The sequence below is a fragment of the Carcharhinus amblyrhynchos genome, chromosome 21 (assembly GCF_965287045.1).
Source record: "Carcharhinus amblyrhynchos chromosome 21, sCarAmb.v2.hapA, whole genome shotgun sequence".
In the NCBI taxonomy this organism is placed as follows: domain Eukaryota; kingdom Metazoa; phylum Chordata; class Chondrichthyes; order Carcharhiniformes; family Carcharhinidae; genus Carcharhinus; species Carcharhinus amblyrhynchos.
In genome coordinates, this window is record NC_137344.1 from 38038122 (window position 1) to 38065558 (window position 27437).

Sequence of the window (27437 nt, forward strand, 5' to 3'; positions counted from 1 at the left end):
AGAGATTAACAAAAATGATGGCGCCTAATCTCATTGAGACGTATAAGATGATGAATGGATGGATAGGATAGAGGTGGAAAGACTCTTCCCGCTCAAAAAAGACAATAGGACTAGGGGGCACAGCCTCAAGATAAAAGGGGGGGCGGTTTAGAACGGAGTTGAGGAGGAACTTCTTCACTCAAAGGGTGGTGAATCTCTGGAATTCTCTGCCCGTTGAAGTGGTGGAGGCTGCCTCGCTAAATATTTTTAAGACGCGGGTTGATGGGTTTTTGATAGGAGAGGGGATTAAGGGTTATGGGGAGAGGGCGGGAAAGTGGAACTGAGCCACGACAGATCAGCCATGATCTTATTGAATGGCGGGGCAGGCTCGAAGGGCTGGATGGCCTACTCCTGCTCCTATTTCTTATGTTCTTATGTTCTAAGTTTGGGGAAACGTTCTGACTAAAATAATGGTTAGTTTCCTCTTCCATTGGTATGTTTCCAAAGAAATGGCAGAAGTTCAATTGATATCTGAAGGCACCATCATTTTTGTTACTCTCTTTATTATATCAATATTATACTTGATGCTGCAAAGTAAATGACATTCCACATTGGAATATCCAAGGACAGAGGTGTATGACTGAGACAAGATAACAATTTTCATCAATAATATTGCAGTCGCAGGGTTTACACTACATATAGTGCTGGATAAAAACTTGGATTAGATTTAAGAGCTTTCAAAGTGTTTAATTAGATCTGACTTTACTGACGGGCGTGAACTGATGAGTTGTTAGCTGAGATTATTGGATTATTTCACGTGAAACCTTGTCCTGCTGGGGTGAAAATTTATTGACTTGCTTATTTTAATATTTCAAGTTTGAAATTACAAGGGGCTAATTTATGAGATTTAAAATTGATTGCAGTGAGGATACACAACAACTAGTTAGCAATAAAGGCAGGATTTTCTGCTTTGATGTAATAGAGGTAAGATCCTAAAAGAGAGCTCTTTGCATTTGCTTTATATTCATTTAATTTGCTAGTATTAGGCTATTTTGCAGAAGTTTGGCAAGAATTGTAATTCCACCACCCCTCATAAGAAAGTGGATAGAGAATGGCTGTGATATTCCTTGAATGTTTCTTATAACCTAATGTAAAGCTGACATTGATCGTTCAGTGTAATATCACACTTATAACTTTAAAATATTCCTTCCAGAAACAACTCCAGCAACCTTGCATATGAAGAACACTCTGCTTTTCCTAGAAGATTACGTAAAATGGCTGAAGTAACACCTTAATTCGTGGCCATTGCGTTATGCTGCCTATGTTAGGGTTTATGATATCTCCCTCCCTCACATTCAGCAAATAGACCTGAACATGGCAGAAATGAATATGAAACCTTAGCTCAGCAGGATTCACAGCAGGGGAGAATCATGCTATAACCATGATTAATGAATTAGTATTATATTCTAAGACTAGAATTGTTAGAATTCTTAGATGTCAATAAGGTAGTAGATGCAGTGTAGATGGGACCAAATTTTCATAGCTCTTTTGGTCTGATGTTGCTAGGTAGATGATAAAATGGTAGGCTGAGACTTTGCAGTACAGCAAGGCAATATTACCGGTTCCACAAACCAGCGGTCCATGTCACAAGGTATGGTGGTACAGTGGTTAGCACTGTTGCCTCACAGCACCAGGTACTCGGGTTCAATTCCAGCCTCCGGTCACTGTGTGTGTGGAGTTTGTATGTTCTCGGTGTGTCTGCATGAGTTTTCTTTGGTTTCCTCTCACGGTCCAAGCATGTGCAGGTTCGGTTGATTGACCATGCAAAATTGCCCCTTGGTGTCAGGGGACTAGCAGGGTAAATACATAGCTGGTAACCGAGGTCAAGTCTTGCATTGCTGCAGGATGGAGTGGTGCTTTCTTGACATAAACACCATGAGACAGTGGCAAGTGATGTTCCTGGTGGTGACCCCACCAATCTTTGAGCCAATCATGAACAAGAAGGGGTTATAAATCTGACTGAAGGAAACACTCTTGAGATGTGCGTGTGAGAATCACAAAGAAAATAGGGGCCAAGATGATGTGTTATTTCAGGTGAGGAAACCAGTGTGATTCATGCCAGTATGTCAGGTGCAAATCAGGTCGCAAGTATCCCACACTTAGTGCACTGAAAGGAACACCATGAGAAACACACTGGGATGGAGTCTTCAGGCATGTGACTCATCTGAACTGTGCACTGTTAACAAGGAGGAACTGTATTTAAACGCTTCCTGAAGATCCTATGGGGTGCACAGACCAAATTCAAAGAGAGCTAGGCATCTGCACTTCATAACCCAGGTTGGCCAACTGGAGACTGCTCATCCGCAAAGTCAAAGGGATAGGTCCTGGGTGGGATTGTTGTCCATGTAGTCTCAATGGACCAAATGGCCTGCTTCTGCACTGTAGGAATTCTATGATTCCATGACTCCCACCTCTTCATACTGTCTTGAACAAGGGTGCTTATCCCTTGCCTGGGTTTCCAAGGTTGTTAAATGTCTCAACCATTAATTATTGAAAGGAAAGTTATGAGGCCCTTTGACTTTGCCAGCCTGGGTTATGAAGTGCAGATGTCTAGCTCTCTTTGAATTTGGTCTGTGCATCCCATAGGATCTTCAGGGAGCGTTTAAATGCTTGTTAACAGTGCACAGTTTGGGCAAGTCACATGCCTCCATGCCAGGACTCCATACCAGTGTGTTTCTTGTGGTGTTCCTTACAGTGCACTAAGTGTGGGATGCATATGATCTAATTTACACCTGATATACTGGCATGAATCACACTGGTTTCCTCACCTGAAATAACACATCATCTTGGCCCGTATTTTCTTTGTGATTCTCACACGCACATCTCAAGAATGGTTCCTTCAAGCAGATTTATAACCCCTTCTTGTTCATGATTGGCTCAAAGTTTGGTGGGGTCACTTCATCAGGAACATCACTTGTTACTGTCCTGTGGTGTTTATGTCAAGAACATAAGAAATAGGAGCAGGAGTAGGCCATCTAACCCCTCGAGCCTGCCCCACCATTCAATAAGATCATGGCTGATCTGATAGTGGTTCAGTTCCACTTACCCACCACTCCATCCACTAATCCTTCAGCAAGGCAAGACTTGACCTTGGTTACCAGCTGCTCTTGTTGGACAGATAATGTTCTTTTATTTTCCTGTTTCTCAGATTGTATTTTAACACAGTTAAGCCATTGTTAAAGTTCTTCTCATTATCCCCGATATTTGAAACAGATTTATCTCTGACAGTTAACCAAGAATTCTCGAAAAAAGGAAGTATTACTTGCATGCACGAATGCAAACGTGGCATAGAAATTAAATCAATAAGAACAAACTTTCACCAGCAAATAGCCTGAAAGTTCTGGGATGTCATTGTTTACTGTAAACAGATACATTTTGTAACAGAGGAAATCGAGAAGGGATTGTTCAAAATGGATTGAGCCAAGTGTCGAAGGGATTGGAAAATACAAATTAAACTGATTAACCAGTTTTTAAAAAAATTTAGTAGTGTCACAAGTAGGTTTACATTAACACAATAATGAAATTACTGTGAAAATCCCCTAGTTGCCACACCCTGGTGCCTGCTTGGGTACACTGAGGGAGAATTTAGCATGGTACAAGGAACCAAAAACAGCACAGTTTAAATAAAAATCAGAGATTTGGATAGTTTGTTGTAAAAAAAAGGTTTTGAAGTTGCAGCCAAAAATGATAGCCCCTCAAAATATGCTCAAAATGTATATTATTGGTTTTCACAAAGCAAGTAAACTGTATTAATCAGACAAGCTAGAAACAAACCACTGAACTGAGGAGTTTGGATGTTTTGGATAACTGGTTATGTTAAATGGTGACTAGTGATGATGGAGTGTTAGTGAGGGGCGATTATAGATACACTTTCCAATGACCGTGAGCTTAAGAGTTTCAGAGCCTCTGCAAGTGCTGGATGTACTAGTTCAGAAGTGATACCAGATTTCCATTGCAGGTTTTTAATGAGACTCAGGAAGCTGACAGTGATGCAGTGTTCCGCTTTATTAAAAACCAAGACATCAGTAGTTCACAGCAAGATAAAAGTACTTAGACTCCAAATTGGCTATGAAAATAATCTTGCCTTCAAATCTGCAATATAAAACTATCATCAATTGTCATAAAAAAATGCCCGATTCACAAATGTCCTTTAGGGAAGGAAATCTGCAATCCTCATTCCGGTCTGGCCTAGATATGCCATCAGCACTATCTTTGACTCTTAATTGCCTTGTGCAAAACCCTAGTCATGGCAGAGGAAGGAGAACAGCTTCCAACAACCAACACAGCTGAGGAGGCGTCTTGATCTGATCTGGCTGAGTCTGGACGAGCAAATTTACATGAAAATGAGAAACGATGGACGAAAATTGCACACCAATGTTCAGCATTTAAACATGATCTTGGGAGACATTAAAGAAAATGTTACAAGTGTAGAAATTGATAAGGAAATGTACAAGGAGAGATACAAATCCACCAAGAGAAATATCCCAATACTGTTTGTTTGTGGTGATGGCGTTGTTCTTGGAATCATCTAATCCTTACAGTGCAGAAGGGGGCCATTTGGCCCATCGAGTCTGTACCAACTCCTCTGCTAAGAGTTGTTTAAACCCAACCAAAATAACATTTCGAATGAAACTTCAACCTGTGGTTATATTTTTCATTTGATTTAATTTGATTCTGGTATTACTTCTATTAAATTCACTTCAATATTATGATGTAAAACGCTCATGCCTGTTTAATTTTAAAAGGAGTGTTTAGATTGAGCTCTTGTGAGAAATAAATAGAGTATTTTCATTTGTTTTAATAAAGATTGATCTTCAAATTCTAAAAAGGAAACCCAGCAAGCTGCTCAATGCAACGACATTTCTGGATGGACAGCAAATGCTGGACTTGCCAATGATGCCCGCCTTCCATCAACGAATAAAGTAAAACATGAGCATATGTAATAGGTGTTCCACTTTGCATTGTGTCTTTTTTGTGTGAGAATTTATATTGGCTTATCATAGGTGAGGTCCATGTCAGAATTTTGGCGCCTCGCTTGCCCATGGCTCGTAGGATCCTGCCCGAGGCCAACGGAGATACGTTCTTTGAACTGCGCCCACCCTGATTCAGGGGTGGGTGAGGCGGTAAAATTCCGGTCCCAGACTCTAGTTTTTTTTATTTCTAACGAACCATTTTTAAAATTTATGGCTGTCCATTAAAAATCATGTTGATCACAACATTAAGTGAAACTAGAGGTCAGAGAACCAGCCCGCTGCTCTATGACCAATTGGAAAATGAGTTAGCAGAGTTAATTCCGAGAATTCTGACTGAAATGCTTCATGCGACTTCCGTATAATTCTGGGAAGCAGCTGACAGGGAGAGTGTAGTAGAAAATGAGTAATACATGCTTAACAATTCTAGATAACTGGATCTGAACTGGAATGAAAGAAGCCACAAATCTGTTTTGTGAGAAACTTCAAAATGAAATCCATTACTGCTTCAATCGTCTTGGCAATTAGATTCCTCTATTGTTGCTGTCAATTAGCAAGGATGAAATTCTACTGGAAACATTGGCTGTCAATATTTCCTTCACATTCGCTCCGTGAATGAGAATTGTCTATTGTTGAGTGGCATCTATCAATTGTTCTATGTGGTTGCAAAAAAATGAAGGGAAACTTGCCCCAGCAATACATAGAATTAGACAGAATAAAGGGCACATGGCAGTGTCAAGATTGAAGACGTCAGAGTCCGTTTGCGTCCATGTGCAGCAAGATCTGGACAGCATTCAGAATTGGGCTGATAAGCGACAGATAACATTCGTGCCATGTGTGTGCCAGGCAATGCAGACCATCACCAACAAGAGAAAATCGAATCCATTCCTTATGACATTCAGTAGCATTACCATTGCTGAATACCCCATTGTCAACATTTTGGAGAGTGGTTACCATTGACCAGAAACTGAACTGGACTAACCATCTAAATATTGCAGCTACAAGAGCAGACAAGAGTCTTGGAATTCTGTGGAAAGTAACCCATCTCCTGACTCCCCAAAGTCTGTCACTATCTACAAAGAACAAGTCAGGATTAATAGAATACTCGCCACATGCCTGGATGAGTGCCACTCCAACGACACTCAAGATGTTCAACACTATCCTGGACAAAGCAGCCCACTTGATAGTCACCCCTTCCACCACTTTCAACATTCACCAGTTCTACCACTGGTGCACAGTAGCAGCCTTGTGTACCATCAACTACAGTAAAGCGCCTACGACAGCACCTTCCAAACTCATGACTTTTATCGCCTGGAAGGACTAAGGCAGCAGACAAATGGGAGCACCATCACCCAGAAGTTCCCTTTCCAGCCATTCAACATCTTAAATTGGAACTATTTTGTTGTTTCTTCACTGTAGCTGGGTCAAAGTCCTGGAACTTCTTTCTTAACAGCTCTGTAGGTGCATCTACAACACCACTGCAGCAAGGAGGCAGCTCATCACCACTCTCTCAAGGGCGATTGGGGATGGTTAATAAATACTGGTCTAACCAGTGATGCTGACATTCTGTGAAAGAATAAATAACAATTCAAGCCTTCATTTAAACAGACCAGATGACCTTTCAGCCCACATGGGTACCTATATGCTGTCTAGAAAAAAAAATCACATTGATTTTATTCCAAAACCTGAGTGCTATTATTGGATATGTGGTGCTTTGATGTATGGTTTCATTCCCTTGCTGTTAGCATTTGAAAGCTTGTACATACCACTTACACTTTGAACGTTTTTCTCTGGATTCTTTTCAAAGTGAAGTATCTGAAAGCCATCAGAATTGGGTTAAATCAAGTTAACAAGAAAGGCCTGTTTTGAAACTACCACGATAATGGCAAAGTTATGTCAAAGTACGTGGCTCACGATCAGCTGAGCCACGAACTCCTCACGATCCTTGAAAAATGTTATTTCAAGCAATTCAACAGTTCCTGTGCAGCCTCTATTGCCATGAACACTCACAGAGCTGGTCTGGAAATAATCAAAATTCTGTACAATCAATTGCTGGGTGGAAGGCAACACATGTAGCGATGGAATTGACGAATGATTTTGCCCTATTCCATCTGACAAGCACGTTCAGTGCTGGAAATCATTATGAGAAATCATGGTTGGAATTTTCATAGTCTTGTGGAGGGGGTGACTAAAAGACGTGGAAGAGGTAAATTTTAAGGAGTGTTCTAAAGGAGGAAAGAAGAGAGAGACGGGGAGATTTAGGAGAGGGAATTCCAGAGCTTAGTCTACAAACAGCACAAGACACAGCTGCCTATGATGGTGTGAAAGATGTGGGGGACGCAGTGGAACGTAAAGGCCTCTGGTATTCTCTGCAAGGTTGATGGAGGATACAACGATATGAAGGCGAGAAACAATGGCAGAAGTTGAACACAAACACTCGGATTTTAAAATCAATTAGATAATGGCTAATCTGTATCTCAAATTTTGCTTTTTTTTAATTTCTGGAACAAGTGGGTAAACGTTCAGACAAGTTAAGACTGAGCAACATAGGATACAAATAACTAACCAGAAATAGTGCACGAATGCTTACTATTTTGATGGAAGCTGTTAATTTATTTAAACTTTATTGTGTGAAGTTCTGTTCAAGAAAAATAACATTGTGCCCTTTAGAATGATCCAGAACACTGGGACTGCCCTCACCCACTTTCGGTCTTACCTATCAGGTCTTAACTAGAGAATCACCCGCAGTGGCTTTTGTTCACAGTCCTCATATCATTGTTTCTGGTTGGCTGCAGTAGCTTCCTCCTATTTCTCACCTCCATGTTGTGCCTCAATGACATTCTCTGCAAGCACAACATCAGCTTTCACATTTTAAAAAATTTATTCATTCATAGGATGTGGGCATCACTGGCTAGACCAGCATTTATTGCCTATCCATAATTTCCCTTGAGGAGACAGTGCAGAGCCACCTTTCTGAACACTGCGGTCTACGTGATGTAGGAACATGCAGAGTGCTGTTGGGGAGGGAGTTCCAGGATTTTGAGGAAACGTGCAGACAACACCCAGCCATGTCTCAACCCATCTGTTTTGACTCCATCGCTGCCTCTATGTTGTCTGACTGCTTTCTGATATCCAGTTTTGGATAAGCAGAAATTAATCCAATTAAATGTCAGGAAATTTGTAGCCATCAACCTAGATACCTGCCAATCCCAAGTAACCAACTTAATTCCTCTATTTTGCACTGTTCCAGGTGCAGTCAGGCCGTTTGCAACACCAACATCACGGCCAGAATTCTCCAACCTCGTCTATGGCTGGGATTCTCCAGCCCCGCTGCAGTGAATGGGGATTTGGTTCTCACTGACAGTGGTGGCGAAGAGTATGAGACCGAAGAATTCCCGTCCATATTTAATCCTGAATTTCACCCCGATTCTGGGGCGGGCGAGATGGTAAAATTTCAGCCCACATTTTCTCCATCCTACAGGACCAACTGTTTCCACCTCTGAATTATTGGCCTGCCTTAGCTCATGTTGTTGTTACCTCCAGTGCTGACCATGTATAGCTCTCCTGACCAGCCTCTCACCGGCCACACTTGTTAAACTTGAGCTCACCCCAAACTTTGCTGCTCATATCCTAAGAACATAAGAACTCATCAGAACAAAGAGTAGTAGGAAATAAGAGCAGGAGTAAGCCATTTGAGCCTGTTGCAACATTCAATAAGTTCTTAGCTGATCTAATTTTGGCCTTAACTCCACTTATTGCCTGCACGCATGCTCCCCTTCCAATAACGGCATGGTGGCACAGTAGTTAGCACTGCTGCCTCATAACTCCAGGGATCTGAGTTTGATTCCCAGCTTGGGTCACTGTCTGTGTGGAGTTTGCACATTCTACCCGTGTCTCCGTGGGTTTCTTCTGGGTACTCCGGTTTCTTCCAACAGTCCGAAGAGGTGTAGGTAAGGTTGATTGGCCATGCTAAATTGCCCCCTAGTCTCCAGGGATATATAGGGTAGAGGGATTAGTGGATTAAATATGTGGGTTTACGGGGATAGGGCCTGGGTGGGATTGTTGTCTGACTCAATGGGCCAAATGGCCTCCTTCTGCACTGTAGATTTTCTATGATTCTATGATAACTCGACTCCTCCTCATCAAATCCTGTCCACCAAACATCTTCTGTGTTTGTTGACAGTTCAGCAACACCTTAATCTTAAAATTCTCATCCTTCATTTGTGTTCTTCAGGGTTCTGTCAGAACAAGGAGCCAGATAGGCTCCAGCCTCATGATGCAGCCCTGCTCCGCACTGGAATTAAAGAAGAAAATTTACTAAAGGCTTGGTTGCCAGGAGTTTCCTTACGGATTGCCCAATCTGACGCAATGTCCTGTTTAGTTCCCTGGAACAACCTCCTTTAGGAACCTTGGAACAGGAACAAGGCTATTTAACCCCTCAAGCCTGCTCTTCCATTTTATGAGATCTGTAATTTCTTTTATTCCTTTGTGGGATATGGACATCGCTGGCTGACCAACATGTATTGCCCATCCCTAGTTGCCCTTGAACTGGGTGGCTTGTTAAGCCATTTCAGAGGGCAATTGAGAGTCAACCACATTGCTGTGACTCTGGAGTCACATGTAGGCCAGACCAGGTAAGGGATGGCAGATTCCCTTCCCTAAAGGCACATTAGTGAACCAGATAGGTTTTTCTGACAATCAACAATGGATTTCATGGTCATCAGCAGATTCTTAATTCCATATTTTTATTGCATTCAAATCCACCATCTGCCACGGCCGGATTCAAATCTGGGTACCCAGAATGTAGGATTAATAGCTTAGTGACAGCACCGCTAGCCCGTCACCTCCCCATAAACTCCCCATTGTGAAAAGCAGACAGATTCCTCAGAGTAACTTCAATGCTATCTCCATACTACGTATGTGAAATTTGGGTGTGCCAATCTGTTTCAGGCTCTCCAGAATGTTGCAAAAAAAAATTGGTCAGTAAGTACAAAGGGGGCAGGGATCACACGCAGCTTCATGGATCTCCATCCTTATTTCCTCTGTCTTAAACTGACACACCTGTGATGGCAGGCAGAGGAAAATCAGTTCCTTTAAGATGAAATAACATACCCTTCAAACATATTTGTATATCGTTAGTCAGTTATCATCCAGGTGCGCTGACGGCTGCCTCCCGCATCTTTATTATTTGGCTCCATTGTTAAAATGTACTGTTTCTATCGCCAAGTCAAACCTGCATCACTGCCTTGTTGAATTATAGATGAGCTCGAAGACTTAGGGAAATAAACGCTCGACAGGTTGACTGCAAGGGAATGGATGTGATATGTTTTATTCAGGTCTGGCCTGATTCAGCAGACTATTACCGCAGACAGGAACAGTTACTGATAGAAAGTGGCAGGCTGAATTTTGCGAATAGCACAAATAATGGTCCAGTTTGTAGCTCACTTAACATGACTTTGCCTGCACTGTATAGTGGAAAATGTAGCCAGGATAGATTGGTGATACAAAGTGGAAGACCACATGGAGAAACTTAAAATAATTATGTCGGAATATTTTTCAGATACTGTAATAAGTCCTCGAAGGCGGAAGTCCCTTCACCAAAATCCCTTGATTTACAAGTCTGACCACAACATATAGAGTGCTTTCAGTTAGTCCACACTAGGAGCCCAGAAGAACTGACACTCCTGGTTATAAACAAAACAACAGCTCCCTGGTTGGCCTATCAATTTGGCCCTTAATCAGGGACTTCATATTCTAACCGGCCCACCATAATTGCCTGATTAAAATCCTTACAGACACTCCTTAGGACAATTCTCAATGCCTTGTTTACTGATTGCAATGAATTTGAAGGCAACTCAATGTGGCTTCAAACAATAATTGATTTATTAACAACAATATCTGTACAAATAAGGATCTGATACAACTGCAAAACATGTCAACTCTCCTTTCGTCCTCTGGCTCCAACTGAGGTTCATCTTCGTCCCAGATCACATGCCCACGCTCCCGATTGGAGAGGCCGGGTGGGAAGCAAGCCATAGGGTCCGGCCCGATCACATGGCCCTCAAAGAATCTCCCCCTTTAAGGGACCACCTTAGCACACTGAACTAGAAGTGATTAATAATTTGAGTCTGGTGTAGAATTTTCCCAAGCTTCTTATGAGAGGAAGAAAGAGATGAAAAGCTGGCGCATCCAGAGGTGCTACAGATGCCTCTGCTCATTGAACATAAGAAATAGGAGCAGGAGTAGGCCATCCGGCCCTTCGAGCCTGCCCCGCCATTCAATAAGATCATGGCTGATCTGTCGTGGCTCAGTTCCACATTCCCGCCCTCTCCCCATAACCCTCAATCCCCTCTCTTATCAAAAACCCATCAACCTGCGTCTTAAAAATATTTAGCGAGGCAGCCTCCACCACTTCAACGGGCACAGAATTCCAGAGATTCACCACCCTTTGAGTGAAGAAGTTCCTCCTCAACTCCGTTCTAAACCGAGTCCAACAGGTTTATTTGGTAGTAAACGCCACTTGCTTTCAGAGTGCTGCTCCTTCATCAGGTGAGTAGGGAGTTCTGATCGCAAACAGGGCATATAAAGGGCACCCACAGTTTACAGAATACTGATTAGAATGTGAATTTTTACAGCTAATCAAGTCTTAAAGGTGCAGACAATGTGAGTAGAGATAGCATTAAGCACAGGTTGAAGAGATGTGTATTGTCTCCAGACAGGACAGTAAGATGTTGCAAGCCCAGGCAAGTCATGGGGTTTAGAGATAGTGTGACGTGAAAGCTAGTCATGGGCAAGTCATGGGGGTTACAGATAGTGTGACAGTGAGTTGCAGTGTCCATGAGGGCCCTCGTCACAGATCAGCTCACATTCATGTTGTAATTCTGGTGATGGGGACAGGAAGCTGCATTTGTTTATCTGTCAGAAGGGCTGGGTGGGCAGCTGTTGGCTGGCAAGGGGGTGGGGAATGGTACTTGAACAAAAACTCCATTGTCATATCCAGTGCCTCCCTGTGCCCTTTCAGGGCCTACCTACGCATCCTGATTAATTAAGAGCAGGTAAGCCCCTGATTGTCCATTTATGATCAGTGATCTCAATCACTGTGGAGCTGAAGGTTACAGACATAGTGTGGAGGCCATTTGTTTGGTTCATGTGACTCTCCCTGATGATAGCAAGTGTTTGAATGGAGGCCGCTATGTGCTTTAGTGCCTTAGGCTTGTTGATATTCCTGATATAGAAGGATATCTCCATCTTCTGCTCAAGGATGGCACAGTGGTTAGTTAGCACTGGTGCCTCACAGCGCCAGGGAATTGGGTTCAATTGCAGCCTCGGGTCACTGTCTGTGGGGAGTTTGCTTGTTCCCCTTGTGTCTGTGTAGGTTTCCCATGGGTGCTCCGGTTTCCTCCCACATCTTTGTGCAGATCAGGTGGATTGGCCATGATAAATTTACCCTTAGCGTCCCAAGGTGTGTAGGTTAGGTGGATTAGTGGGGGTAAATGAATTAATGGAATGGACCTGGCTAAAGATGCTCTGTCAGAGATATGGTGCAGATTTGATGGACCAAGTGGCCTCTTCCTGCACTGTAGGAATTCTATGTTATGATTCAATGGGTATTCATGGTCTCAGGAAACTCAAAGGATGGAGACAGATCTTCCTTTGCTGTTTAAGTCTGCACCCACTCAGTACATGACGCCCAGAGCTTGTCATCTCTGTCAAACTGTGTGTGCCTGGAGCTGCCCTTGTCCTCCAATGGGGGCTACCCCCATCACCTATCCATCACTTCCTCCATCAGCTATTCATGTGCATATGTGATACTCCCCTCACTTGGAGCCGCCCCTTCCTCCTTCTATCGGTGAATGAGCATCCACCAGTGAGTGTCTATCTGCATCAGTGGAGAGTATGCTGGACTCGTGTGACCCTACATCTTCAGAATGCTGATCTTCATCTGACTGCTGCTCTGCCTCTGTCTCTGTGGGAGAGAGAAGATCACAGATATTGTGAAGCTGGCCAATCTATTCGGGTGCCTCCTGCTGTTAGAAAACTGTGAACTTTTAGAAATATGTAAATAAGTCTCAGAAATAAGGGCGGCACGGTGGCACAATGGTTAGCACTGCTGCCTCACAGCGCCAGGGACACAGGTTCCATTCTGGCCTCATGTCATTGTCAGTGTGGAGTTTGCACATTCTCCCAGTGTTTTCTTGGGTTTCTTCCAGGTGCTCCGGTTTCCTCCCACTGTCCAAAGATGTGCGGGTTAGGTGGATTGGCCTTGCTAAATTGCCCCTTAATGTCCCAAGGTGTGTAGGTTAGGGGGATTAGTGGGGTAAATGCTTGCAGTTATGGGGGACAGGTCTGGGTGCGATTTCCAGGGGGATTGCGTGAGGTTAGAAGGATAGGGCTTGGGTGGGATTGTTGTCAGCGCAGACTCAATGGGACAAATGGCCTCTTTCTGTACTGTAAAGATTCTATGATTCTATGAAATAAGTGGGGTGATCTCATCTGATTCGACAGTTAAACTTTCATCTGCAAAAGCAACATGTTGCACTTGCTGGAAATTTGAAATGAAAACAAAAATTGCTGAAAATACTCTGCAGACCAGACAATGTCTGTGGAGAGAATTAGAATTAATGCTTAAGGGCAAGATAACCTTTTGTCTCTGTTTGCCTCCACAGGTGCTGCTTGACCTGCTGAGTATTCCGAGAATGTTTTGTTGTTGCCGTCATCAACTCTCTGTAACATGCCAGCACCCCCTCAGTGCCTCCTGTCATCCTGCCAACCTCAAGAGCTTTCTCTTCCATTAGTGTCAGGAAGTGGGGAGACGATGGCACCGTGGTATTATCGCTAGACTATTAATCCAGAAACTCAGCTAATGTTCTGAGGATCCGGGTTCGAATCCCACCACAGCAGATGGTGAAATTTAAATTCAATAAAATAATATCTGGAATTAAGAATCTACTGATGACCATGAAACCATTGTCAATTTTCAGGAAAGCCCATCTGATTCACTCATGTCCTCCAGGGAAGGAAATCTGCCATCCTTATCTGGTTTGAACTAAATGTGACTCCCGAGGCACAGCAATGTAGTTAACTCTCAAGTGCCCACTCCTGCAAGGTGAATAACAAGTGGGTGATTTCTATAAAAGTTTCATCATAAGACTCTGATATATTTGACAAAGGTCTCACTCAAAATTGCAACGACTATTTATCAGTGCTTCAGACTGACAAGGAATGGACCTGATCATAGAATCATAGAGTCCTTACAGTGCAGAAGGAGGCCATTCAGCCCATCGAACCTGCACTGGCAACAATCCCACCGAGCCCCTATTTCCGTAACCCCACATATTCATCCTGCTAATCTCCTTGACACTAAGGGGCAACTTAGCATGGCCAATCCACCTAACCTGCACACCTTGGTATGGTGGGAGGAAACTGGTGCACCTGGAGAAAATCCACACAGACATGGGGAGGACATGCAAAGTCCACACAGAGAGTCACGTGGTGCTGGAATTGAACCCGGGTCCCTGAGGCAGTAGTGCTTACCAATGTGCCACCGTACTACCCTGGGCACTGGTCACTGCCATGAGTGTGACTTTCAGCTGTTCCACCCAGAGGATTGCTGAGGATGGGACAGATACGTGGGTGCCATTTGAGGACCTTGTCAGATCTCAGAATGTCACTGAGCCAGTGTATTCATATTCCCTCTGATGAGATACCAGTTACTGAGCTGCTACCTTGGTGCTGAAGCCTTGCCTGCTTGGTCATTCTGGCTGACCTCCTCCTGCTCTTGAGGGCAGTGCGCTTGAAGTGGGATGTAGCCCTTCCTTACCTCAGTCTACTGCCTTTGGCACCAGTGGCACTCTCAAAGTAGCCAATGTGCTGGCTGGCAGCTACATTTCAAAAGATGCCTGCTGATGCCTCCTCCTGAAACTGCCCACCATTCCTAATTACTCAGTGCTCATTGAGATGGGGTCTTAACTGGCTGTCCTCCAAACCCTCCCTGGCCCCCAACAAGGCTGAGTCAGCAGGTGTGCAGCTGTAGCTGTAGCAAAGACCAGAAAATTCTACCTGTAGAGGTTATAAGAGCCATCCAAAGAGAGAGCGAGGAGACAAAGTTGGCAAGTGTGCATTAAGAGGGAGAGAGGAATAATGAGACTGAGATACGCAAATGACAGGAGAATAAGCTATGTCAGAGGCAGTGAGAGAAAGAACGAAAACAGAAGGAACGAAAGAGAATTAATTAGGGATTGTGAGAACAGCAGAGAGAATAAACATTAAAAAGTGACAGAAAGTGCTGGAAAGACTCAGCAGGTTGTATTAAGGTGCCATTAAATTTTCTCTCCCAGTTAGTGCCAGGCCTGTTGAGTATTTCCAGCATTTTCCTTTTTTTTTGATTTCAGATTTCCAATATCTACAGCGTTTTGTATTCAGAAGCGGCAACTCAATAGCATCAGAGTGCAAATCTCATTCAGGGAGACTGATGGAATGTGGGAAAACATAGGTGTGATCATTTGAGGTTGGGAATAAAGGGTAGGCGGTGTTTGCTCTGCATTATGCGTGAGTATTTGAGACCAAAGCTGGGTACATAAGTGAAGAAATACATAATCACACTCTCCACCCTTACCCTATTCCACTTTGATTGCAAAAATCCATCAGCCCATCTTCAACAAATCATTCTGCTTTAATAAAACAAAAGTACATTTGGTTTGTCCATGTACATAGAACAACACTGCCAGTAAGGAAACTATTTCCTTTAGCCCAAGTTGGTAATTCTATGTCCAGAAGATACATTCTAGAGCAAAACTGAAACCCAGTTTTCCCTTATTGACCTTTGTGAGATTCATCATTTGTCCATGTTTGCCCTCTCTTTGCCCTTGAATCACCGCACCTTGATTTTCAACAACGTCTTGTTCTCCTATGATTAGACCACGCAAGATCAGATTTTGTGTAAGCCCTCTTTCTTCCTTATCATGGATTGTTTACACGTGTAGTGTTGACATGTAGAAGCTCAAGCGCATGCTCCAGTCTCGGCAATAGTGTGGACTTTTGAACATTGGGCAGAATTTTACAGACCCGTTGTGGTGGGAGGGGGCGAGACTGGAAAATGCTGTGAGTCGTTCAAAACTCCGTTGACATCGGTGGGACTGGAAGGTCCCACTAGTGGGAGGGGCTTTAAAATTCCACTGATTGGAATGAAACAAACAGGTGTCACATTGGTTAGCATTGATGCCTCACAGTGCCAGCGACTCGGGTTCGATTCTGGCCTCAGGTCACTGTCTGTGTGGAGTTTGCACATTCTACCCATGTCTGCGTGGGTTTCCTCTGGGTGCTTCTACTTCCTCCCACACTCCAAAGATGTGCAAGTTAGGTGAATTAGCCATGGTAAATATAGGGTGGGAAAGAGGGCCTGAGTAAAATATTCTGTCAGAGGATTGGTTCAGACTCAATGGGCTGAATGGCCTCCTTCTGCACTGCAGGCATTCTGTGAAACTCACACTTATTTTGAGAATAGCCACAAATACTGATGGGAACTTTTTTTCCAAAGAAGGCATTTTTCTATGATGCCTGCAATACCCCCTAGCACATTGCATAATCCTTTGCCCTTGCTGATCCTTTTTCCTCCTCTCTGGCTGAGTGCTCTAAGGATAGATGTGGTGTTGCTCCACTGCAACTATCCATCGAGCAAAGTGTCTGAAGTCATATTGATTGAAAGACAGACCCCCTGATCTGCCAAGGCTATTCTCCCAGCCTGTGCCCACACTATGTAACTATGGCCATTAGGAGATAATAGGCCAACAATGATTAGTATGCGCTTCTAAATCAGATGCTGGCTCATCCCAGGTCCTTGGGCCCCAATGTTTAAATGGAAGTGGGGTATGTTTAGGGTAGGCTGAAAACAGCCAAAGAACAATGAGTCTTTTTGAAAATCCAAATAGATTACATCTACCATATCACCCTTATTCATCCTTTCCGTTACAATATGGTTGGGCAAGACGGACATTCCCTTTTTGAAATCAATGCTGGTTATTCTTTATTAGCTGTTCAGTTCTAAGTGTTTTTCAACTACATTATTAAATAGTTTTATACGCAAGTTAATGAAACACATAAATTTTCTGTAAACCCGTCAGTGCATTTGTCAGATGCATCTTTATGTTTAATTTGGAATTATGCTGTGATTTATGCAAGTTTTGCCTTAATTATAGAGCTGTTATTTTCTGGGGGCATCCTGGGTCAGTAGTTATGGGTGAGGTATGGCATTAGAATCTCTGACACCAAGCACCCAGAGGCACAGTACAGATAATCACTTTTAATTGTCCTTAATTGTTATTACAATCTACACTGCACTGACAATGGCAGAAAACAACTGGGATATAATTTTTCATAAATGTTTAATATTGTTTAAAATTATAAACAAAAAAAGCTTTTAGTTATCCCATATGAAATCAGATTAAATATTAATAGCAGCATGCTACTTTATTTTAAATTAGTGCAGTGTGCCTTTTTGTCACACTTAGTTCTCAGTTGCCCTCATAGGATTGTTTGAATTTTGTTGTATTTTACAGCTGGGCCCGATCTGTTGTATATTTTCAGTGAGTCAGACCAGGTGGCAGTCTTGTGGTATAATGGTAGTGCCACTACCTCTGGGGCAGAAACTCTGGGTTCAAGTCCCACCCTAGGGCTGGAACTACCTGGCTGCTCATGCTGGCGGGATTTTCCAGACTCGCCGATGGCACACCCCTGCCATGGGTTTCCCAGCGACTGGGGGCTGGTGCATTCAAAGGGAATCCCAATTAACAGCGGCAAGACCTGAAGATCCTGTCAATGGCAGGCTACCTCTGCTGCCATGAAACACATGGCAGGGTGAGGGTAGGGGCCTGAAAATCCCACCCCAGGACTTGATGGTCATAGAAGGTGTATTCATAATGCGGCCAAACAGGTTGATTATCAGCCTGTTAAAAAAGAATTATTTTGATACTTCTGAAGGCAGGCACTCAGACTGGGAGAGTTTGCATGCTGCAGAAAGCGATGGCAAACTACTGCAACACTTTACCAAGCATAATCTTGGATCACTCCATGATTGCCAGTGCCTTTCCGGCATGCTACCTGGTGAAGGATTTGGTGTGGAGTTGCCGGCGTTGGACTGGGGTAAACACAAGCATCCTCAATTGACATCACTAACTTTTGGAACTCCCACCCACCTGATGAAGGAACAGCCAGTTCCGAAAGCTAGTGGCATTTGCTACAAATAAACCTGTTGGATTTAACCTGGTGTTGTGAGACTTCTTACAAAGGATTTGGACCAGATTGGGCACCAACTCAGTGATTATCTCCTTGAGGTACCAATCATTCTATTTCTGCCCACCAGTTATACCACCAGTACCAGATGTTAAATATTATGTAGTACAAATGCCTATTGCAAGTAGTAAAATGACATCCAAATATCTGGCAGTATTTCACCAGTCCTCTAACACTTAATGCTCTCTCTCCACTGATTTAGCAATGCTGAGTAATGAACAACATATACAATAGTGCCAAGAAAAGGCAAATCTCCAAATTTCCCATTATTAACATTAATTTGTTTACCCAAATATAGAGACTTTAATTGCATACTGTTACTTTTGGTGGGAAACTTGCATCTCCTCCCTGTATCTGCATGGGATTCTTTTGGATGCTGCGGTTTCCTCCTGCAATCTAAAGATGTACAGGTTGGATAGATTGGCCATGGTAAATGTGTGAGCTTACAGGGATAGGACAGAATTGTGGGTCTAGGTAAGATGCTGTTTTGGAGAGTTGATACAGACTCAATGGATGGACTTATGCTGGCACGTCCAGCCCTTTCCCGGAGGTGGGCAAGGCTCAGAGAATGGCATTCTCCATTGGCTTTGGGTGGTATCACATGAACCTTGGGTGGACGTGCTGGTAAAATTCTGCCCAATGGGCTGAATGGCCTTCTTCTGCACTGTAGGGAGTCTAATCATTCTATGATTCCATAATTGGATGCCAGAGAGTCATTGTAGCAGCTCCCTGATAAAACCCCTGTCCCTCGCTACTTAGTTAACCTCAAAAGTGAACATTGGTGGGATGGAAATGAATTTTGAAAATGAAACAAAGGAATTGGCCAGTCAGCTAAATAACACTGTGATGACAAGAAATTATTTCAATCTCTGTCAGTAGGATATGACTGGTAAATGTTAACTAATCCCACATTGTGCATGATGTTGAATGGCTCAGTTGGAATTGAAGCTTTGGAGACAAATGGAGCTGTGGTAACCAGATTTTTAATGTGGATTTTTCATTACCTCTTTGAAATGTCAGAATTAATTATTAATCATCACAGCAAATTGCCATTGCTTTTCCTTTTAGCTTTCACACCAGCAGTTTATGTTAAGTGCCACACTCTTAAAATCTTGAGCATGTTGTTGATCATTCGAAGTGGCCAGCCTCTGCTCTAAAATACTGGGAAGGGCATTGTACCACATTCCCTTTGCTGTCAACCTGATTTATTTAACGTTGTTGCTTCTTGAAATTAGGGTAAAATCAATAATAGGTCATTTAGGTTTGCAATTCCTAGTGTTCTAGAACACAGATTATAATCTCTATCCATTTATATATTTTCAGTCATAAAAATGATTGCAATCTCTATCAATTTGTAGCCATTTACATCCTTGGAAACTGAATTGCTTCCTGTGATATCTGTCTTACATAATTAAATTTGGCCAAATTCATTTAAGTCCCTGACAACAGTTGTATTTTCACAGTATATCTAATGATTAGCACCGAGCTTTTGGCTTAATAGCAGCTGAGTTGGAAAGTGAAGGGGTTTGAGCCTCAGTTTATTAACCCTGGTGAGTAGAAATTAGAATATTACATCCAATTACTGAATTGACATCCAATGGGGATCTGGTGTCCCAGCCAAGTGACCACTGGTTTGGTGGGAATATTCCCGAGTCAGAGTCGGAGTGGTCGGGTAAGAGCTCCCCACTCCTGAAAATCCCTGTGACCAGATTATAGACTGATGTCAGTTGAGGATGCTTGTGTTTGATGAGTGCAGGTAGCGAGCCAGTAACGCACTCCTCCCTCACCCCCCAACACCCACTCCTTTGCTCGCCAGCACCGATGTGAAGAGTCAATGAAATTCTAAGTCATGGTTAAATCTCATCTCGAAGAAAATGAATATAAAACCATAAAGGTGGGAATTGGAAAGAACCTCTGCTAATCTTTCCTCAGACGTGGTTTTTAAGAGTGTCCTGCGTGACATTTGAATCAGGACCTGCCCTGGGAAAAAGAAAACCACAATAGAAGGATGGATCATTCCAAGTGGATATTTCTTATTCCTTCTTCTTGGATGTTTCCCTGAGGATGGCTTGTTTCCAGTCCAGAAGATTGTTGATAAATCCAGAGTGCAATCTGCAGGCTCTGCCACATGTGGAGCTGGTGATGCCTGAAGTATTGGGAAGGTGGGTTGTTTGGAGTTTTGTGTCACCTCTCCAATGCCAATGACTTTGCCAAAGTCTCCAGATGGCCGAAATGTTACTACCTTTGACGCCAGCAGGATTTTCACATCCTGCTGCAGCGAACAGACGTTCGGCTGGGTGCGAAATTTTCGAAACTTGCTGCAACGGGAGTGTGGCGTGAACGGCTGGTAAGATCACACCCAATGTGTTTGCTGTCCTCCCAAATGAACCTTCTCCATTTTGATCAATCTCAAACCGAGGTCTCCCATGAGTGGATGGGATATCCCTAAATTGTTCCCATTGCCCCCTCGGGAGATTCCTGCCATGACCAAACTCTGAGTTGAGCTGTTACTTCAGGCGTCTAGTGTCAGGCATACAAACAATACATCCTGTCTAGTGGAGCTGGTTTTGAGTGATCAGTGTCTCAATGCTGAGCAAGTTGGCTTGGGAGGGGATGCTGCTATTTGGCTGCCTTTCTTTCCATCAACTTTGGATGATCTTGTGAAGACACCGCTGGAGGTAGTTCTCCAGTAATTTGTGGAGCCTGCAATAGATCATTGACACAGCATATAGGAGCATAAGGATCACTGCCCCCTTGTAATATGACCAGAGTGTTGGGTTTGAGACCTTGGCTCTCAAATAAGATTGGACATTGGAGGCAATGATGAATTTTGCCATCTATGTCTACCTTCACTGAGAGGAGGGATGGAGAGGAAGGTCTTTTCCAGGATCTTGCTGTTGAATTTCTCCTTAGTAGTTCTTAACTTTCATACCGTCCAAGGATTGGAGAAAATATTGGTCCAGATGAGGAGTTCAAGAGGTTGGGAGGCTTCTAGAGATTTTGGGTTGGGGAGCAGATGATAATTCAGGGAGGAGGTCATGGCTTGCAGTGATCGCAAAGGGTGACGGTGGCTGACAGAGGAAAGAAAGCTCTCTTAATACTGCACTGCTGCCCCAGGCCAAGATTTTGTGCTCAAATCCCTGGAGTAAAACTTGGACCTTCAATCCTCTGATTGAGATGCAAGAATGCTACCACTGAGATCCAGCTGACATCTAACTTCAGCTAAGCTTCAGGTAACTCAACTTAATGATTTCAGTAATGTAATTTTCGTTTTCACCTGAACCAGCCTGCTTATTTCCTCCTTTGGATTCGTAATGTGCTTTATATAAAACATGAGTATGAGGAAATAACTGGGTAAATAAAAAGCTGAATAGTGCAAATATGCAGCCTTGTCTGGTTCCATTAATTATCTACAGAAGGATTATGTATCTGTGTGATTTCAGAATAGGGATCATTTGTTTGATAAACCCATTGCCTAGCTAGCTGTTTTAATGTTGATTAAATCAAATATTTGTGGCATGATTCTGTGGGCCTGTTTACAGTAAGGGCAAATCCCATTATGGTTGCTAAATCTCAGGAAATGGCCAAAACAAGATTTATGGCAGCTTGACCCCAGTCTGAGACCTTCCCTGTCCCTTGCTGATGATATAATTAGGCCCCCAATCATTGAGCAGTGAGTGGGAGGTTGCCCCTGTGCGCGTGAGAATTGGAGGCATTCCTCTTGTCCATCAGGGGTCCTTCCCAGTGTCTTTAGGGGAAGGGAGGGGAGCCTTTAACTTAACTTTGAGCTCGGGGCACCCTTTAAAAATTCCACCCTGATCTCTATGGAGCTCGTCTCGCTGACTCTATCAGGCGCCACCCAAACCAACCATGCTGCACCCCCACCCACCCCGTAAACCCCCCCCGATATTTTTTTCTAACATTGTGTCAGAAGATCTGGTGAGAAAATCTGGATGTTGGAGATGTCTGCGTTGGACTGGGGCAAACACAGTAAGAAGTCTCACAACACCAGGTTAAATTCCAACAGGTTTATTTGGTAGCACAAGCCACTAGCTTTCCTGAGCGCTGCTCCTTCATTAGGTAAAGAGCAGCACTCCGAAAGCTAGTGGCTTGTGCTACCAAATAAACCTGTTGGAATTTAACCTGGTGTTGTGAGAAATCCTGGGGCAGTGTTTCTGGAGAGAAATACATCCGTTTTCAGTCAGAAGATGACACTTCCCATTTTTTTTTGGAAAATTCCACCTTGAATGTTTGCCGAGATGTCCTTTGAGATTGGTGAATTTAAAGAAATGTTGTTGTCGATCAGCTGACAGGAGGTGGTGAAAACACCTTGTAGAAACATAGAAAATAGAAGCAGGAGTCAGCCATTCCACCCTTTGAGCCTGCTCCACCTTTCAGTATGGTTATGGCTGATCCTCTATCTCAATACCTTACTCCAGCACTTTCCCCATACCCTTTGACACCTTTAAAGTCTAAAAACCTACCTATTTCCTTTTTAAATATATTCAGTGATTTGGCCCCCACAGCTTTCTGTGGTGCAAAAGTATGTCACTTGGTTGCATTCTTCTGCTGCCCAGGATTAAGGATGTGAAATTTGATAAGGCGTGGGTAACACACAAACTCAGTTCTACCCACTCACTGGCATGTCAGAACTGTGCAACCAGCATTAATTGTGCTTCTTGGCTGCAAGTCTGTTTAGGCGACACAAAATCTTAAAGGAGAGACACATTCTGACTGCAGCAGCTGCTAGAAGTGGGTGGGGAAGAATGTCCGAAAAGAAGAGCAATGGAAAATGGCGCAAAAGAGCAGAGAGCACACTCCAAGTGTAGCATTCTTGCAAGATCTTAGCATTTTGTTATATTACTCTCTCTGCTGGGAAGGCAAATAAAGTTAGTTCAATAATGGCTGCTTACAGTTGAGCATATTTTGATCTTACTCAGTGCATTACACAACAGAAAGATGACAATGACAAAGTTGATCTTTTTCTACACCTTAGCTAGGATTGTAACACTATATTCTGCATCCTCTCCTTTCTTTCTCCCTTATGTACTCTATGGACGATACGTTTTGTCTATATTGTGTGCAAGAAACAATACTTTTCACTGTATCCCAATACATGTGACAATAATAAATCAAATCAAATCAAGTGTAACAGAAAACCACGTTTAAGGGATTGAGGTTTCGGAGGGTCATGTGACCTATTCAGCCAATCAGGCTGAGGAACAGTCTGCCCAACTGCCTTTAATTGTCGTTGAGGGCTAAGGGCCAAGCTTGTTGGGACAAGGTTGGCTTCAGAAAATAAAATTGAATTGGCTAGAAATTTTCAATATTAATGAAGGGGACCTATTTGACATCCTCAGGAGACATCAGGAGGTATTTCAAGAAGAACTAGGCAAAATACAAGGCCTGAAAGTCAAAATTTACATACATCCAGAGGCTACATCAACATTTTACAGAGCAAAACCAATCCCCTTTTCACGACATGAGAAGGTGAAGATTGAATGTAGACAGTTAAAAGATTGGACTTTATCAAGACCATACGTATATATGGAGACTCTAAAGCAACGATGAATCAGGTAGCAAATACTGGACAAGTATCCCATACTTAAAATAGAGGGCCTCTACGCCAAACTAGCTGGAAGTTTAACAAACACTAATTTAGACATGGATCATGTGTACCAGCAACTGGAACTGGATGATATATACACACTATTGTGATAATTGTTTACCTTTCGAAAATGCAATTTAACCATGTCTCTGCGTGGGATGTTTCTGGCAGTCCCTTCCATTTAATCGGAGTTGTTGTGTCTAGTGACATCCTGTATTGTTGCTGCAGCAGCATAATTGCTACTAATGACCAGAATGTTGCTGTTAATCTAAACTAATGCTGTTCTGCTGTTTTCCCTCGGGATTTTGCAGAGTAGGGCTTGACTGGGATGATTGGCAGGTATGGTCATGTGATGGGAATGCTGGACTTACACAGATTATTCAAGGTTAGATGCTGTGTTTGGAGTTGAGAGAGAAGAATCTCCCTTTTCCTCTCTCTGAAGTTGGAGACTGGAATCTGTCAGGAGATAAGTCTCTTTTTTTGGAGATTCTGCAGTACGAGAGTGGACGTTTCTCTGAGAGTTACTGTTTTGGAAACTGCAGAGAGAGAGGTATCCTTTCCTGTCAATGTGGCCTGGAGACTGGGAGCTGCTGGAGGCTGGGGTTGCTTCTCTAAGGTCTTGCTGTTTTGAGGATATAACCTCTTTTGAAGATTGCTGTCAGGATTTCTGTCCAAAAGTGTTGAGGAGATGAGGGTCTAGCATCATGTGGGCATCACTGGTTTCTGTGATGACTAGTCCAACAGAAGGGGTTTGTGTCTATGGGGTGTTGCTTTAAGTTGGAACAACAGAGATAGCTAGCTATTAAGGATTATTTGCTATTATATATGTATGCTATTATAGATATATGCAATTATATTATAATATGCTATTACATTATAGTTTGCTATTTCCAAGTATTTTAATTACTAGAAATTACATTAATTTTTTTATATACTCTAACTGTGTTCTTAAATAAAGTTTGTTTTGATAAAAGCTTCCTGGTGGATCACCTGAATCATAAACATCATTAGGCACCGAAGTGTGGTGACTTGGGGATTTTCACAGTAACTTCATTGCAATGTTAATGTAAACCTACTTGTGACTAATTGATTAACTTTAGCTTATACTTGGAGTGAAACACCTTATGCTCACCCTAATGCCAAATTCAAATGCAAAATTTGAGATCTAGGCTAACTGCGTAATAAACCTTGGAGTTTCTGGTCTGGGCCTTAACACTATTAACACACATAAGGGCCTTTACCTGTATATCAGACTGCCATTTGGAGTCTCATTGGCTTGTGCAATCTTTCAATGCACAATATGGAACTTACAGCAAGATTTACCTTGGTAATTGTTTACTTGCGCTAATCACAGGAGCTGTGTGACTGTAGTTACTTCTTACAGTTGACAAATACAATAGGTTGACTCAAACAGATCTGATTGCCCAACTGCTATTCAAAACAAATCTTCTAGTTTTTCTCCTTCTGTCTTGTGCTTCAGGCTTGGTTTCATTCTAAGACGGCCGCTTTTGCTGCTGCATTGAGACCTCTGCTGTCTTTCTGAACACAGCCTAGTCATGCTTGCTCAGAGTCCTGCACTGAGCCTATTTTTCCCACTCCAAAACATAGAATTGTAGAATGATCACAACACTGAAGGAGGCTATTCTGTCCATGTTGACTTTCTTGAAGAGCATCTCATCTGGTTCACTCACCCAGTAGGCAAATGGAACACTATCCTTTATTAAGGGAAGTCTGTTATGCTTCAGTTATACAGGGCACTGGGGAGAACACCTCTCGAAAACTGTGAGCAGTTTTGTCCTTATTTAAGGAAGGATGTAAATGTGCTGGAGGCAGTTTGGTGGAGGTTGACTAGATTGGTACTTGGAATGAATGGCTTGTTGTGTAAGAAAAGGTTAAACTGACTGGATTTGTTTCCACAGGAATTTAGAAGTGTGATGGGCGACTTGATTAAAATACATAAAATCCTGAATGGTACTGACGAGGTGGATGTGGGAAGGATGTTTCCTCTTGTGGGTGAGTCCAGAATGAGAAACACAGTTTTAAAACTAGGAAATGCCCTTTTTGGACAGAGAAGAGGAGAATTTATTTCTCTCAGAAGGCTGTGAAACTTGCAGAATATGACTGCAGAATCCAGTCATACCTAAATCTTACAAAACTGAGGTTGCGGGTTCCCATATCCCGTTGCTCCCACACTCCTCTCCCACTTAACCACCAGCTAAACTGTGGCTGTCTGTGCTTAATCCCTCTCATGCTCCAATTTCTTGCTCCTGCTCCAACCATCCCCACCCCTAGCTAGTTGGCCAGCCCTGGTTTTCCTGTCAAGTGTCAGGGTTGCAGTGTCTCCTTTTGAGGCTGTCCCTTGACATTAAGGATAACTTGGCAGTTTGATGGGTTCTGAGATGGTTGCTAAATCCAATGCATGATCTGCAGACTCTGATATACGTGGGGCAAATGATGCTTAAAGGGTTAGGTAGATGGATTTTTTGGAGTTTTGTGCCCTCCTTCCAACCTTTCAAATTTACATTCCTGACACTTTTGCTGTCTTCCCAGATAAGTCTCCTCCATTTTGGTTGGTTACAAGCCTGGGTCTCCCTGGAGTCAGATGTTTGATCTCCTCAGGGATAATTTGAGGAGCTTCTGCTGTTCTCCCGGGCCTTTCCTGCTGCCACCAAGTTCTGAGAACAACAGTTGCTTCAGGAGTCTGGCATCAAGCACACAAGCTATGTGTCCCACCCAGCAAAGCTATTTTTGAAAGATGAGTGCCTAGCTGGCTTGCGAGAAGACAGGATCATGGCAGTTCTTCAATAGCTGAATGCTGCCCCACCTTCAACCCAATAAATTTACCCTCCTTTCTTCCTGCATACCTGAGGCTTTTAAAAAAAATGTAAAGGGCGGATGCAGAGTACACTATGTTGTTGAAGAAACTGTGCAAGATCCATGTGGAAGCGCAAAAGACGCTGGAAGAAATGGGAGACAGAGTAAGACAGAATTGATGAAATAAGTAATCAAATAGAGACCATAGAAAATGATCAGTGGCAGTTGGGGAAGGAAAGAGAAGGAGAAAAAGAATGGAAAGTAAAAACAGAAAGTAACAAAAAGAGATTAGGTGGGAAATATTCAATTACAGAAGGAGATTTTTGGCCTGTGAAGAATGCTGGAGGAAATCAACCACATTATGTTACATCAGAACTCATGTTGAACAATACCAAAAGATGCATGGTTTCTATTTCTCTGCTTTCCAATTATGCAAGAACTCAATACAGATAGTCTACTCATATCTCCTAAAATTAAACAGAAAAACTAAAATCTTTGACTTTTCTTGCATACAGAGGGTGGACAGAGGTTACATTCAGATATTCTGTGCAATGGAACAAGGGACTCACCCTCAGAATTGCGCACCACAGCCCTCACACCAAGTAAGTGGTCAGGATTTCCACCAGGGAGTGAACATTGAAGAATCTCACTGTCAGCTGGCAAAAACAGAACAATGTACAAAGATCAGTACAGCACAGGAACAGGCCCTTCGGCCCATC

General features: G+C 43.0%; 1 pseudogene; it reads left to right on the forward strand.

Moving 5' to 3' along the window:
• The first annotated feature begins 4232 nt into the window (after positions 1–4232).
• Positions 4233–4585, forward strand: LOC145356493 (U6 snRNA-associated Sm-like protein LSm3 pseudogene; annotated as a pseudogene).
• Positions 4586–27437: the final 22852 nt, after the last annotated feature.